Raw genomic sequence first — 14,530 nt, 5'->3', positions numbered from 1 at the left:
AGAATGGAAAAACCAGCAGGGGTACATCCTAAAAATGGACTACTATAAAAGGAACATGTTACTGACCCAATAATACCAATCAACCTCAAATGTATTATGTTTAGTGAAACAAAACAGACTCACAAGGATTACCTTCAGTCAATTATTACTTATATGATATTCAAAAAAAAAAGCCTAACTATTGAGATTGATAACAAATCAGTAGTTTCTAGTGGTTAGGAGTACAAGTGGGGTTTGATTTCAAGTGGACAGCACATAGGAGTTTTTGGTAGTGAGGAAACTTATCTATACCCTAATTCCGGTGACTGTTAGCTCCATATATTTGTCAAAAGTCAGAGAAGTGTACACATGCAAACACACACAAAATTACTGAATGTAAACTAAAATATAACATTAAAAACAAATTAATTAATTTTGAGCCACCTGGATGGCTCAGTGGGTTAAGCCTCTACCTTCAGCTCGGGTCATGATCGCAGGGTCCTGGGATCGAGTCCCACATCAGGCTTTCTGCTCCACAGGGAGCCTGCTTCCTCCTCTCTCTCTCTCTCTCTGCCTGCCTCTCTGCCCACTTGTGATCTCTCTCTGTCAAATAAATAAAATCTTAAAAAAAACAAATTAATTTTTTAAAAATACTGTTAAATTTGTTAACTCCTTTAGTGGTGTGGTAATAATAAAAACAAAAATATCAGATATCCTATGATAGATTTTTCACTTATAAAAGCAAAATGGGAGAGCTATGTGTGAAGACAGCTTGGCATTGTTTTCAAAACTAAACACAGCCTTATTATACCATCCAGCAATTGCACCACTTGATATTTATCCAAAGGAGTGGAAAACTTACATACACACAAAAACCTGCCTGCTGATGCTTGTAGTAGCTTCATTTGTAAAGCCAAAATTTGGAGGCAACCAGGACGCACTTCAGGAGGTGAATGGATAAACTGTGGTATATCTAGACAACAGAATATTATTTGGTGCTGAAAACAGATGAGCTATTGAACCATAAAAAGATATGGAAGAATCTGACATGCACAGTGCTAGGTGAAAAAAGCCAATCTAAGGAGGCTACATAACTGTAGGATTCCAAGTATATGACATTTTGGAAAAGACAAAACTGTGGAGACAGTACAAATACCAGTGATTATCAGGGTTTGGGGGTGGGGAGTGGGACTCAATAAGCAGAGCACAGAGGATTGTTAGGGCAGTGAAACTTCTCTGTTTGATACTATAAGGGTGGAAACGTGTCATACATTGATCCAAATCCACAGAATGTAAGACATCAAGGGTAAACCCTAATGTAAACTCTGTACTCTGGGTGATAATGAGGTGTTAATGTAGGTAGGCTCAGCAATTTTTAAAAATTCTTTTAAAAAGATTTTATCTGTTTGACAGAGAGTGAGTGAACACAAGCAGGGGGAGGGAGAGAGGGAGAAGTAGAAGCAGACTCCCCACTTTTGGGGGAGGAAGCCTGATGTGATCCCTAAGCCCCGGGATCATAACCTGAGCCAAAGGCAGACTCTAAGCTGCCCAGGTGCCCCTAGGTTCATCAGTTGTAACAAATGTACCACTCTGGTGTGGGTGCTGATTAATAGGACAGGCTATACACGCGCTGGGGCAGAAAGTGTATGGGAACCTGCTGTACCTTTTGGCTCAATACTTCTGTGAACCCAAAACTGCTCTAAAAATAGAGTCTTGTTTAAAAAACACCAAGAACAATTCCTTTCATTGCCCACCTGCCTCTGTGTCACGTGCCTTTGCCCTTCCTCCCATCTAGAGGAAGAACCTATTTCCCTCCCCTCAAATCAGGGCTGGCCCTTCAACTTCCTGTGACCAGCGGAACGCAGCAGGAAGTGGTGGTGTGTGACTTCCAAGGCCAGAGCTCACAAGACCTGTTTTCTCTCTTGGAATCCTGAAACCACTTTGCAATGAAAAAGCCAGGTTTAGCTTACAGGAAGGTGAGAGGCCATGTGGACAAAATCAAGGTGCACCAACCTGCAGCCACAAACCAAATGCCAGACCAAATTTAGTTGACAGCCAGGAGAAAACTCAGCAGTAAGCCCAAATGACATAACACAGAGCAGATCTAAGACATAGAGCTGAACCCAGATCAAATCACAGAATCATGCACTCAGTACAGGGGCGCTATGTAACAGACCAAGCAGTAAGACATACATTGAAGTATGCAAGGGTGAAATGCCACAGTATCTAAAATTTAAAAATGCTCCTAAAAGGGGAGAAATAAATGGGGAAAGATGACAAAATACTGAAAATTCATGAAGCCAGTTACATGGAATTTTGGCCCATTGTGCCCTCTACTTCGGTATAGGTTTGAATAATTATATAATATAAAGGTTTAAAAATAACATGCTTTTAAAATGATTATAATAAAAATGCTTTACTTATATATCTACCACACAAACAATAATCAAGAGAACAAAAATAAAACACTGTAAATTAAGTATAATCTTGCCCAAGTCAGGCAAAGAAAAATAATAAGAACATTTAAAGTATCCAAAAGTTTCACATAAATTCTTTTGACCTATGCTTAATTTTATTTTCAAGTGCCTCCACAAAGGCAGAGTTATTCCATATATAAAACAGGTCAATACTTTTCTAGTTGTTACATTCCCCAGACCAATGGTGTTTTTCTTCACTGGGTGTACCTCTTTAAGATATTTTAGTCACCTTAAAAATAACAGAAGAAGCAGTATTTTGAGAACAGGTATTTGATCTTCAAATACCCTTAGCATAAGCACAGCCTTTTAAGGACCAAAAAGGTCTCCCTTTGAATGTCCTATCAAGAATGTCCTCTTGGGGTGCCTGGGTGGCTCAGTCTTTAAGTGTCTGCCTTCCGCTCAGATCAGGATCCCAGGGTCCTGGGATCGAGCCCCACATCCAGCCCTGCATTGGGCTCCCTGCTCAGTGGGAAGCCTGCTTCTCCCTCTCCCACTCCCCCTGCTTGTGTTCCCTCTTCCTGTGCTCTCTTTGTCAATAAATAAATATAAATCTTGGGGGGAAAAAAAAAGATCGTCCTCTTGATGTGTTTATCAGTCAGATAGAGAGTGAATTTACATGAATAAGCATGTATGAAATATTTCTATTCAATTCAAAATAACAATAGTTTTCTACAGAAAGCCAATCACATTTGAATATGAACGCTTCTCATTCCTCAACATCCTCAGTAGAAGCAGAAAAGGACGATGAAGTGAGTTCACCATCACCTGTGCATAGTGAGGCTTGGGAGAGTGCTAACACATGAAATAAGACATATGAACGCTATTATACCACAGTCATCAATAGTGGTTGTGGCGATGTTACCTGTGAATAGTTAATTTCACTCTCATTTCCATCTGTCTATTTGGAGATTAGAAAACCAAAGACAGGGGGGCACCTGGGTGGCTCAGTCGGTGAAGCGTCCGCCTCTGGCTCAGGTCATGATCTCGAGGTCCTCAGACCGCACGTCTTCCGTGGGGAGTCTGCCCCCTCCCTTTCCTTCATCCCCTTCTCCCTGTTCCTGCTTTATCAAATAAACAAATAAAATCTTTAAAAAGAGAGAGAGAAAACTAAAGAAAGGGAGTAAAAATAAAATATGCAAGAAACCTGGTTTAAATCACAAAACATAATTAGAACCATCAGGGAAACTTTTATAAGAAGTACAGATGAAGAATGGTCGTGGGTATCTATGGTTTTTAAGAGCCCAAAGTGTGACTGGTACGTGCCCAAGTCGAAAAACACTGTAAAATAAACAAGTAACAAAGAAATGGAAATAATTTATGGGAAACCAAACTTCCTAGTCGACTTCGAAACTTTACTTTTTTAAAGGTAATGTATCTCATATTTAAGGTAATTATTTGGTGCCCATTATGTGCCTGGCCCTAAACGAGCCACTTTTCCAAAATGTGTCATCTAATGCAAAAATCACTTCAAAGTAGTAAAATGATTTGCATTTGAGAAATGAGAACACTAAGGCTCAGAGGTGGAAAATGATCTCTTTGATCCACTGTCCACATTGTTCCCACTGTACTGCACAGACTTTTGTGTCCAACTCAGAAATTAGTATCATATTAGGATGCCTCAGGTAAAATGACATCAAATTAGCAATGCAATTTATTTCTCTGGTATATGCAACATTCTTATGCAACTAATATATGTAATTTTAGGCTCATAAACTTTAAAAGTGGAGGAGGAGGCTAACAGGCCAGCAAGTACCATTATGATATGCACAAGCTTTGTCTTTGATCTCTTTCTGCAGATAATCCAACAATTTTCTGCCTATCAACTCTACGGCGTCTGGCCATCTTCTGCCAGTGTTTTTCCTATGCTCACTGTGTTCTTCATCCCAAGGTACAAAACATGCTCTGGACTCCATCTGACCCTCTCATCATCATTAAAATCTTTAGTCTATTCCCTAGGCCCCTGTTTGGCAACAGGCTTACAAAGTCAAGTTAATTTCTAACCCAAAGAAGAAAGTGAGAATTATTTGGAACTATGGACAATTATTTGGAACTTTGGACAATCAGACATGACCACTGGGGAAAAATACACTGGTTTCAATTAGGATGAGATAGTATGGCTTTTCTTAAAGCACACCAGTCCTGCCTACCAGGAAGATTGAGCCAACATAAATGAGCAACTCTTAGGTAATTCATGTATTTCTATATAAGATCAAATAATAGAGTAACTTGATTTCATCAGCGCCAAGGATGGTTTGTTGGGAAACTTCACCATCTGTGGGCAGATAGTTGAAAGGACTCAGAGGTAATGTCTCCATAGAGCTAAAGGGACTTCCACCACTCCATGAAATACACAGTGTCATCTGTGTCTTACACATGAGGATAGTGAGGCTCTAAGAAGCTTATGTAAATCACCCCAGAACAAAGAGCATGTAAGCGTTGGGTCTAGCATTTCTCAATGATCTACTGCAAAGTTTACAGAGTGGGAAACATTTCCCGACAATTTACATCTTCATGGGAAAATGAAAAAAAAAAAAAAATCACTGAAGATTCAGGGAAGAGTAGAAAAAACAAAAAGGAAGGAAAAAAACAGCTCATACTCCCCAGCTTCTCATGTCTAGGGGTGGGTTTCTGAAACTAAAATGCTTTGAAGGGCAACATGGGGTTCTTGAGTCCAACAATTTTCTTTTTTAATGCTATGGGTATTTAATTTTTTTGTAGGCAAGGGTAATCTTAGCTTCTACCAGATTCTCAAAGGTAGTAATGAAATGAGATTTTGGGGAAGAAAAATAATTTTCCCTCTACCCTTCTGTGTCCTTGACTGAGACCCCCGTAATAAAAGGTAGATTAAGGGGAGAAAAACAAACAGAAGTTTAATAACATGTATATCTCCTGTGTACATGGGAGAGACCCAAGAAAACTAAGTAACTCCTCAAAATGGCCCACACCATCAACCTAACACCATCTCCACAGTACAAAAGAAGATGTTTAGGGCAGGGGAGGGTAATTAGTTATAGGAGGCCATCAGGACAAAGCACAGTAAGCAAGGGTATGGTTATTATATAGCTTTAAGTCCTTGCCTTCTCCAATGACAAGAGTTTCTAGAAATTTAATCATCTTTCTCTTTCTGGTACAGAGAGAGACACACAGTTATAAATGGAGATTTCCCTTACAAATATAAATATAAATGTCTCTTTGAAAAGGGCTTCAGTTTCAGAGCCTTCCCTGTGTTTGCTGTTAAAAAATAATCAGTTTCAACTAAGTCTAATGCCAAAGGAACATACTTTGGGGTGGCAAATTCTCTCCCCTTCAAGATTCAAAATAAATTAAGAGCCAATGATTCAAATACAACTGTGGATTCAGTAACAGTGTCAGGAATCTTAAATGCAATTTTCCTATATAAGCTCTTTAAAAAATCATTTTCTCGAAATTATTTGAGCAACCATTTGTTAATTCGTACTGTTATAGCATAGGAACACTGTATAAATCCTTGCAAAGGCAGAAGATATAACGTATCAAAAACTAAATTAGAACCTTTTGTTTAATAGGACCCATTGAAATAAGTAAAATCATTTAAATACACCAGGATTATAATAAATGGTCTTTAAAGCCATGTAAAATATCAAAGCTGGTTTACCTTTGTAAGGGAAAGATAAAAGGAATGTTTTGATGAACTTAATCACCTTAAGAAAAGAGGAGGAAATCAACTAGTTAAGAAGTCTCAAACACAGTAGAACTCATCTGTTTTTTGAGTAACCATACACTTTCTCATCTAAACAGGAATGCTCTGGATACCAAAAAATAATCAATAGTCAAACCAGGATATATGGTCATCTCAATGTTTTCCGATATATTAAAAATATTAAACTTGAGGTTTTTTTTATTATTATTATGTTGCTGGGTTGGGGTTTTTTTTTGTTTGTTTGTTTTTGTTTTTTACCAAAAGCCCCAATCTACAGTCCTAGAACCATACCAGACACCAACCCTATATACTGGTGGATTTATGCAAGTTTAGAAATGCAATTTTCATGAGACTGATTTTTTTTTTAAGTCCTTACCTACAAATTTTACTTTCTCATCAAGGAAAGAGTTCAAGCCATAAAATCTATTTGCATACAAGAACCAAGATTCTTAAAGAATCCAATAGGCCAGATGACCCCATAAACCTCTGCAGCAGAAATCCCAAGATTCATATTGTGTTTTTAATTAACCCAACCTCTAAAACTAGGAAATTCCAAGGCTCTAATAGGATGCATCTATAAAGCAAAGAAATCAATTAAAAATAATATCACCATGCTTATCTTTTGAGTTTTTTTTTTTTTTCCATACTGCCATTGGCTTTATAATACCCAGGGACTAATGACTTGATTGCAAGTATACACTGTCTCTGTCCTCTACTTCTTACCAGGTTTCAGAGCCTCCTTAGAGCCTAAACTACCAGCACAAACTTTAGGTCCACAATGAAATCCACTAGGAAGGCCATTCTTATTGACATCTGGTAGTTTGTCTCATGTTAATTCATGAAGAAGTCATTCTTTAATGCACAACTGGTAATTTTTATCAGCCCCAATAAAAGCAAAGATCTACTAGAGAGAGCTGTGGGATTCTGGTTTAAGTTATGCCTTCTGATTAGCACTGCCTTGTACATATACTTTTAGTACCACTGGTTTTTTTTTTATAAAATAGTCAATCTCATAACTTCCTGGCAAATTTAAGAACAAAATGTTAGCAGTTGGGGAAAAGGGTAATGAAGATCAAAAAAAAAAAAAAAAAAAAAAAAAAAAGTCCCCAAATCAGAGACAGTAGTTGAGAATAGGTCAGTGTAAATTCAAATGGAAATCACATTTTCCATATTAATAAAAAGAACTGAAGAACACCGAGACTGGCAAAAATAACCACATATTCTACATGATGCCTTTGGTGATCACCTTATTATTACCAAAAAACCCCAGACTCTCATATACTTAGGATCCTATCCATTTATAAATCCATTTATAGAACAGGGTTCCAAAGCAACCTAAAGATCTTCTGCTTTGCATTAAATCCAAAATGAGATTTTTCTAGGAGTTTTTCTCATAATGACTCAGGAAGAGTCCTCCCGAAATCATGTTAAATTGGGAATTCAAAGGGAAAAAAAATTACGATCTGTTGAGCTCATGATGTAGTCAATAATTTCCAGAACAAGTCTAATAAAAAGTAGATGGGATTGGTACCATAAAACCTGTCACATAAATGCAAAGAAGACATACCATCTCCCCCACCCCCCAATCCCCCACCCCCAGTTCTGTCCAAATAGCTTTCACATAAAATCCTGCCACCGGATAAAAAATAGCTTTGGGGTTGAAAAAGAGAGAACAAGTGAGTCCTATCTCCAGCAATATCCATAAATAATTTACTGATGGCTTGTAAACAATAGAACAGCACAGTATGAATGCCAAAGAGGGTCTTTATATGTCATAAAGCCACTCAAAAGTGCACTTGCTGCACCAAGCCTGACTGTGAGCTTTGATGTGCTGCACAAGGAACTGCTAAGCTGAGGTCATCAGTTAGTAGAAAACAATTTCCCTCATACCAAGAAGCAGGCTTACTGCAGTGCATCGGACACAGACAGATTGGAATTTTAAAACAGGGTTGCATAACGCAACTTAGCTGGGAAAATGAATCTGGGGTGTTCCTTCTGAATGACCAGAGCTCCAACCAAAAGTATGACGCTTCCTCTAAATCAGGCTTTCTCAGCTTGGCACTAGTGACATTTGGAGTTGAGGGACTCTGTCGTGGGGGCTCTGGCCTCTACCCACCAGGTTCCAGGAGCATCACCCTCCCCCACCAACTGTGTGAACCAAAACCATCTCTAGCCGTTATCAAATGTCTGCTGAGGAAGGAAAATCGCCCTGGCTGAGAACTACTGGTCCAGCAAAAGGCAGAAGTTTGTGAAAATACTGCAAGGCTCCCATGGTGGCTTTATTTACAGTTCTGATTTGATTCTGGTATCATTTGCTTTCTTACCCAAATTCAAAAACACGTAGAAAGAAACACCGTTTATTAACTGTCACAGCCTTCCCCCAAGCCCACACCCCAAAAGTAGTAAGATTAGCCCGTGTTATTTCCGATCATAGAACATGATGAAAAAGAACTACAGAGAAGCGACTAAACTCTCTTTTGATGTTATTCTTCTGGTGTCTCGACAAATACTATACACAAAGCAGTGCTCTGGGAGGCAAAGGTAGGGAAACCTAATAAAGACCAACTCTTTATTAATACTGAATGCAGGAAAATATCCAACTCACGATGCCTTGCTGAGAACGGTGTATATTCGCAATCATGAACAATGCATAAAGGATGCAATTCAGGAGAAACAGAATTAGGTATACTGATGAAGAAATACTGAGAGCCAAACAAAAGGCACAGTAACAAAATTGTGCACAAATGCCTTTAGTCTGTCAGGTCCCCTACAATGAATGTGTCCAAAGTCTCACCATTTTAAAAAGGTGACCCGTGAAGCCTGATGTATTCCATGGCTTGCAAAGCTTGAGGTCAACAGCTCTGTCGGAGCATCTTTGAAATCAATCTGATTCTAAAAGTCGGCTTCAACTGCTTCAACCTTCTACTCACCCAAGGCCAGAACCTCCAAGTCAAATGAATGACAGAACTAATGTAGCTAACGAGATACTTCCTTGAATTGCTTCATAAAGCTTTCAATCTAATAAGTCATTAATGTCGGACTATAAATTTATTGACTTCCATCGAGATTAACAGCAGGTCGATCATATTGACTGAATCCAAATGAGTCAATTGGATCCTGTTGGTCAATAAATGTTGATCCAAATTATAAAGGGCAGCCGGAGTCAAGAGTAATGAAGCTTACCATAACCTACACAATATGTCTTTTGTTAAAGAACATCGCCCCTGAGAATAAAAATCAAGCTTAAGTAAGAGTGTATTAGTGTTGACAGCCAACCACAAGGAAAATAGTGGAATACACATTCAGGTACAACCAGGGACAGCTGATACAGCACCTAGTGAAAATAACAGCTGGTTTTAGAATGTTTTTCACTCTCCAAATAATGAAATTATATGAGTACTACTGACATCGACATCTACCTAATCAATCTGGTGGGCACTGCCAAAAGTGAGTTAATGTCCACACTGAAAAAAAAAGCAGCAAAGAGTAATTCATAGAGATATATTTTTTGAATATTCAAATTACACAGTGACTAAGACAAACAGTGAACAAATAGTGAAGTTATGAATGACAATGATGACTAGTCATTATTATGTGTCACATACCGTGGAGTGACTTTTTAATCCTTACAACTCTAGGAGATAAGTTCATTATCTCCGTTTTACAGATGGCAAAACTGAGGCACAGAGAGGCTACATAACCCTGCTATTCAGCAGTGTAGGTGCGCCCTGATCCCATGAAGCCCGGCTTCAGAGTATACGGTCGCCATCATTATACTGCACTGTCAGTTACAAGAAGGAATTAGCTAACTGAAGATCTGAGAGAAGGATGTTGCAGAGAGGAATGAAGCAATGCAAAGGGGAAGGAAAAAAAGAAATGTGTCGCATGTGAGAAATAAGAAATAAGCAGGCCTTGGTGGCAAGAGTGTGGGGATAAGGTGAGAAAGAGAGATGAGAAGTACCAGATAATTTTTTTTTTTAAGATTTTATTTATTTGAGAAAAGGAGAGAGTGAGCACACAAGCAAGCATGGGGGAAAGGGCAGAGGAAGAGAATCCCACGCCCCACACAGAGCTCGTTCTCACAACCTTGAGATCATGACCTGAACCAAAACCTAGAGCTTAAAACCAAAACCAAAACCAAAACGCTTAACTGACCAAGCCCCCCAGGTGCTCCAGAAGTACCAGTTATTTTAACCTCTATTTTTCTATCACTGTTGAGAATTAATTAATTAGTATTCTAGTCTTTCTTTCCCTTTATTACCTTTATTTCGGCGTTCAATTTGTTTTGGAAGCATCTGGAATTTTATTTCCAGATTTTCAACATTTCCCCTTCTTTATTTGAAGTTGTTTTTTAACAATTAGGGAGCAAGACAGTAATAATAGCTTATCTGTATTCCATTCTCTCTTTCCTGGGGAGAAAAGGAAGAATCTGTCCAAATCTCCTTATACACTGATGCTACTTGCTGACAGTTTGGAATGCTTTTCACAAGGTACACCTGCCCTGTCTTGGTTGCTTATGGTAAACAAATCTGGAATTTATGAATTCACAGGGCATGGCCTATGGGGAAATATTATAGGTGCTGGATTATCATCAGAGTATAAAATCAAGACTCTTTGGGACTCCCTTAGTGCAGATGATTAGCATTACTTACTCACTATTTTTGAATAGGTGAATGATCCAATGAACATATATACAAAACAATGAATCTCCAAAATAGACACTTAATTGCCAAATTAACAAGGAATGTTAATAAAATTTTACTATAGCACCAAGAACTCACCAAAGTCTTACAAAAATAGAAACTATATAGGCCACACTCTCTTACAGCAATCAGTAAGACAAAAAATTTTCAAAACAAAGGATAAAGAGGTCCATCTGTTCAGAACTGGAAAACCTTCTTCCAAAAAAAAAACTCTTCAGCCAGAGAAAAGATCAAAACCCAAATTACGGTCTCTTTAGCGAATTAGATCAAGCACACGCTACACTATGGAAGGCAACCAAAGTCAACTTCAGAGGAAGATACACGTATTAGCACACAAAAGATGAAAAACAAAGGGCCAAACAGTACATTGGAGAAACAAGAAATAGAAAAACAAAATGCCCAACAGAAGAAAAAAGTTGATAATAGTAACTGAGAACAGAGATGATGAGTACAACAAAAATCATGTTCTTTAAAAAGAATAAAGGAGATATATCTTTTCTTTTAAAGATCTTATTTATTTATTTGACAGACAGAGATCACAAGCAGGCAGAGAGGCAGGCAGAGAGAGAGGGAGAAGCAGGCACCCTACTGAGCAGAGAGCCCGATGTGGCGCTTGATCCCAGGACCCTGGGACCATGACCTGAGCCAAAGGCAGAGGCTTTAACCCACTGAGCCACCCAGGCGCCCCAAAGAGATATATCTTATAAAACAGAAAAATTTATATCAATTCCATACTTACATTCATTCAGTATTGCACAGAACAGATAATTTTTTTTATTTTATCAGCTACAATGGTTTCCCCCTCCACCTTCCCTGTAGGAGATACATTTGGTCATGGAGACGCTCAATGGGTACCTGAAACTCAGCGCAGTACTGGGTCTGACACAGATGACTGCTGAATGACACAGGTTTGAATGGCACGGGTCCACTTATACGTGGATTTTTTTCAATAAACACAGCACAGTACTGCAAACATATTTTCTCTTCCTTTTGATTTTCTTAAGCACACACTCTTTCCTCTAGCTTACTTTACTCCAAGAATACAACATATAATACATATAACATACAAAATATGTGTTAGTCAACCATTCACATTAAAGGTAAGGCTTCTAGTCCACAATAGGCTATTAGTAGTTAAGTTTTGGGGGATTCGAAAGTTATATGTGAATTTTCCACTGTGCGGAGGTTGGCGCCCAGGCCCCCACTGTTCAAAGGTCAACTATGTATGTTGTTTCTATACATACATGCGTATGATAGTTTCCTCTATAATTTAGACACAAGAAGAAATTAACAACAATAAAAGAACAATTATAACAATGTACTGTCATAAAAGGTACATGAATGTGCTCTCTCTCTTTCCAAATACCTTACTGTGCTGTGCTCACTCTTCTTGTAATGATGGGAGATGACAAAATGCTTACATGAGGAGACGGAGTGAAGTGAATCATGTAGCACGATATAGCGTTAGGCCACTACTGACCTTCTGAGAAAAGACCAGAAGGAGGATCACCAGCTTCCAGATCAGAGGTAACTGAAAGCACAGGAAACAAAACGACAGAAAGAGGAACTGCAGATGCCATGGGATGACTGTGAATCTGATCAGAGTAAAGAAGGCAAAGTTTCTCAAGTCACTTTATGAATCTAACACATCTCTGATTCTAAAGCTTTGCCGAAGTAGCACGCACATACACACAACCTAACAAGCCAATATGAACGTATTCAATAAAAATCATTAAGTCATTAACAAAGCAAATATAAAATGCACTCTTATTTAAAACACACTTTTTCTCAGGGTCCACAGTCTCTCATGGTTTGTCTCCACCTCTGATTTCCCCCATCTGAGAAACAAACCGACGGTTTCAGAGGGGAGGGGGGGGGGGTTGGGTGAGCCTCGAGTTGGGTATTAAGGAGGGCACATATTGAACGGAGCACTAGGTGTTATACGTAAACAATGAATCTTGGAACACCGAGAAGAAATAGAATAAATTAAAATGAAAAAAAAAACAAAACATATTTTAGGAGTGCCTGGGTAGCTCAGTCAGTTAAACATTTGCCTTCGGCTCAGGTCATGATCCCAGGGTCCTGGGATTGAGCCTCGTGTGTCAGGCTCCCTGCTCAGCGGGGAGTCTGCTTCTCCCTCTCCTTCTGTCCCTTCCCCACACTCATGCTCGCTCACTCTCTCTCCTTTCAAATACATAAATAAAATTTTTATAAATAAATAAATAAATAAAACAGACATTTTAAAAGAAGAGTCCTCCAAAACAAATTTTATTCCAGGAATTCAAGGTTTTTTTAATATGAAGACTCTCTTCCCACAGGAAACTACATGAATACCCACATAAATACCAAAAGATCAATGCTAATTGTTAGCCCTTACTATTCTCAAATAAAAACTACAATATTTTAGGTAAACTAGGGAAAGGACACAATATTACAATTTTTTACAGAACTAGAAAACTTAAAAAAAAGTATTAAAACTAAAAAGAGAGTTGACTAAGCTACATTTATATTATATAACATAAAATATGAATAGTTTCCCTGCATACCAGCAGTAACCAGATGGAGAACATAATGGGCAAAAATCCCATTTTTACTATCAAAAAAGGTATGTATGTACACATGTATATGTTTGCATGCACACACATGTGCCCATGTATGTGTGTGACACCTCAAAATAACACATACTCTCAGTCTTGATTTGGCTTCTTCTGCTTACTCTGTTTTTCATCCCCTTCCCTATAAACCTGACCTAACTAGGCTATCCCAACTTCCTATCAAAAGCCTATCCCAACTTCCAAATCAAGACCTTCCTCTGCAGGACATCACCTATATATTCACACATTTATTCCTTCCTGTTCTTCTCTGTTTCTGGTAATAGGATCCTTCCCCACAGCAGCTGAGGTCTGAGTCCACTGAGCAACCAGCTACGGTAAAACGAACTTTCTCAGCATTAACTGATACGCTTAGCAACCAACTCTACCACACCATCTCACCCCATCCTATTCTTCCCCGTGACCCCCATCCCATCATAAACTGAGGCTGCGACAATATGAGGCTACTACTACTACTACTACTACTACCCTGCAAGAGTGATTATTATCATAATAGAACCCATGAGGTGAATAGAATATAATTAAACCAAAAGACAAGCTTTTAAGAGCTGAGACGAGACAGTGTCTGGTCTATAGGGCCTTCCGGAGCTACCTGAGCCACCGCTGCACAAAAGGTCATAGGCCTGAATCAGCTATGCCACCTTGTGGCTGCTCTCTGCTACCACTGCACACTCTGGGGAAAAGGCAAGGACCTTCCCGTGTGGCAATGGTGACACCCAGAGCGCCAGTGACAACACAGGCAAGCTGCCTGAAGCCAGTGAGGAGGAGAGCTGAGGACAAATAGCACAGTCCGCCTGAGTAGTGACCAGTGGAGGTCACGCCCCCACAGTTGAGCCCCCTGGTGCCACTTTCCCCAAGACCATTCTCAGCTGCCAACTACTGCCCAACTACCACCCAGAGCCATTGTGCTCCATGAACCCTGGAACTTGGCTGCCATCTTGAAAAGAAAGAGGAAAAGAGAAAATTCTCAAGTGCATTCACAACTTCAACACTTGTTCAGAACTGACTGCGCTGAAGTTTTCTGCCACAGCAAAGAGTGGGAGCTTAAAAAAGAGAGAAGGTGAATTAACAGAAAAATAG

Source organism: Mustela erminea, chromosome X (assembly GCF_009829155.1).
Source record: "Mustela erminea isolate mMusErm1 chromosome X, mMusErm1.Pri, whole genome shotgun sequence".
Taxonomy (NCBI): Eukaryota; Metazoa; Chordata; class Mammalia; order Carnivora; family Mustelidae; genus Mustela; species Mustela erminea.
Note: the sequence above shows the minus strand (reverse complement) of the source record.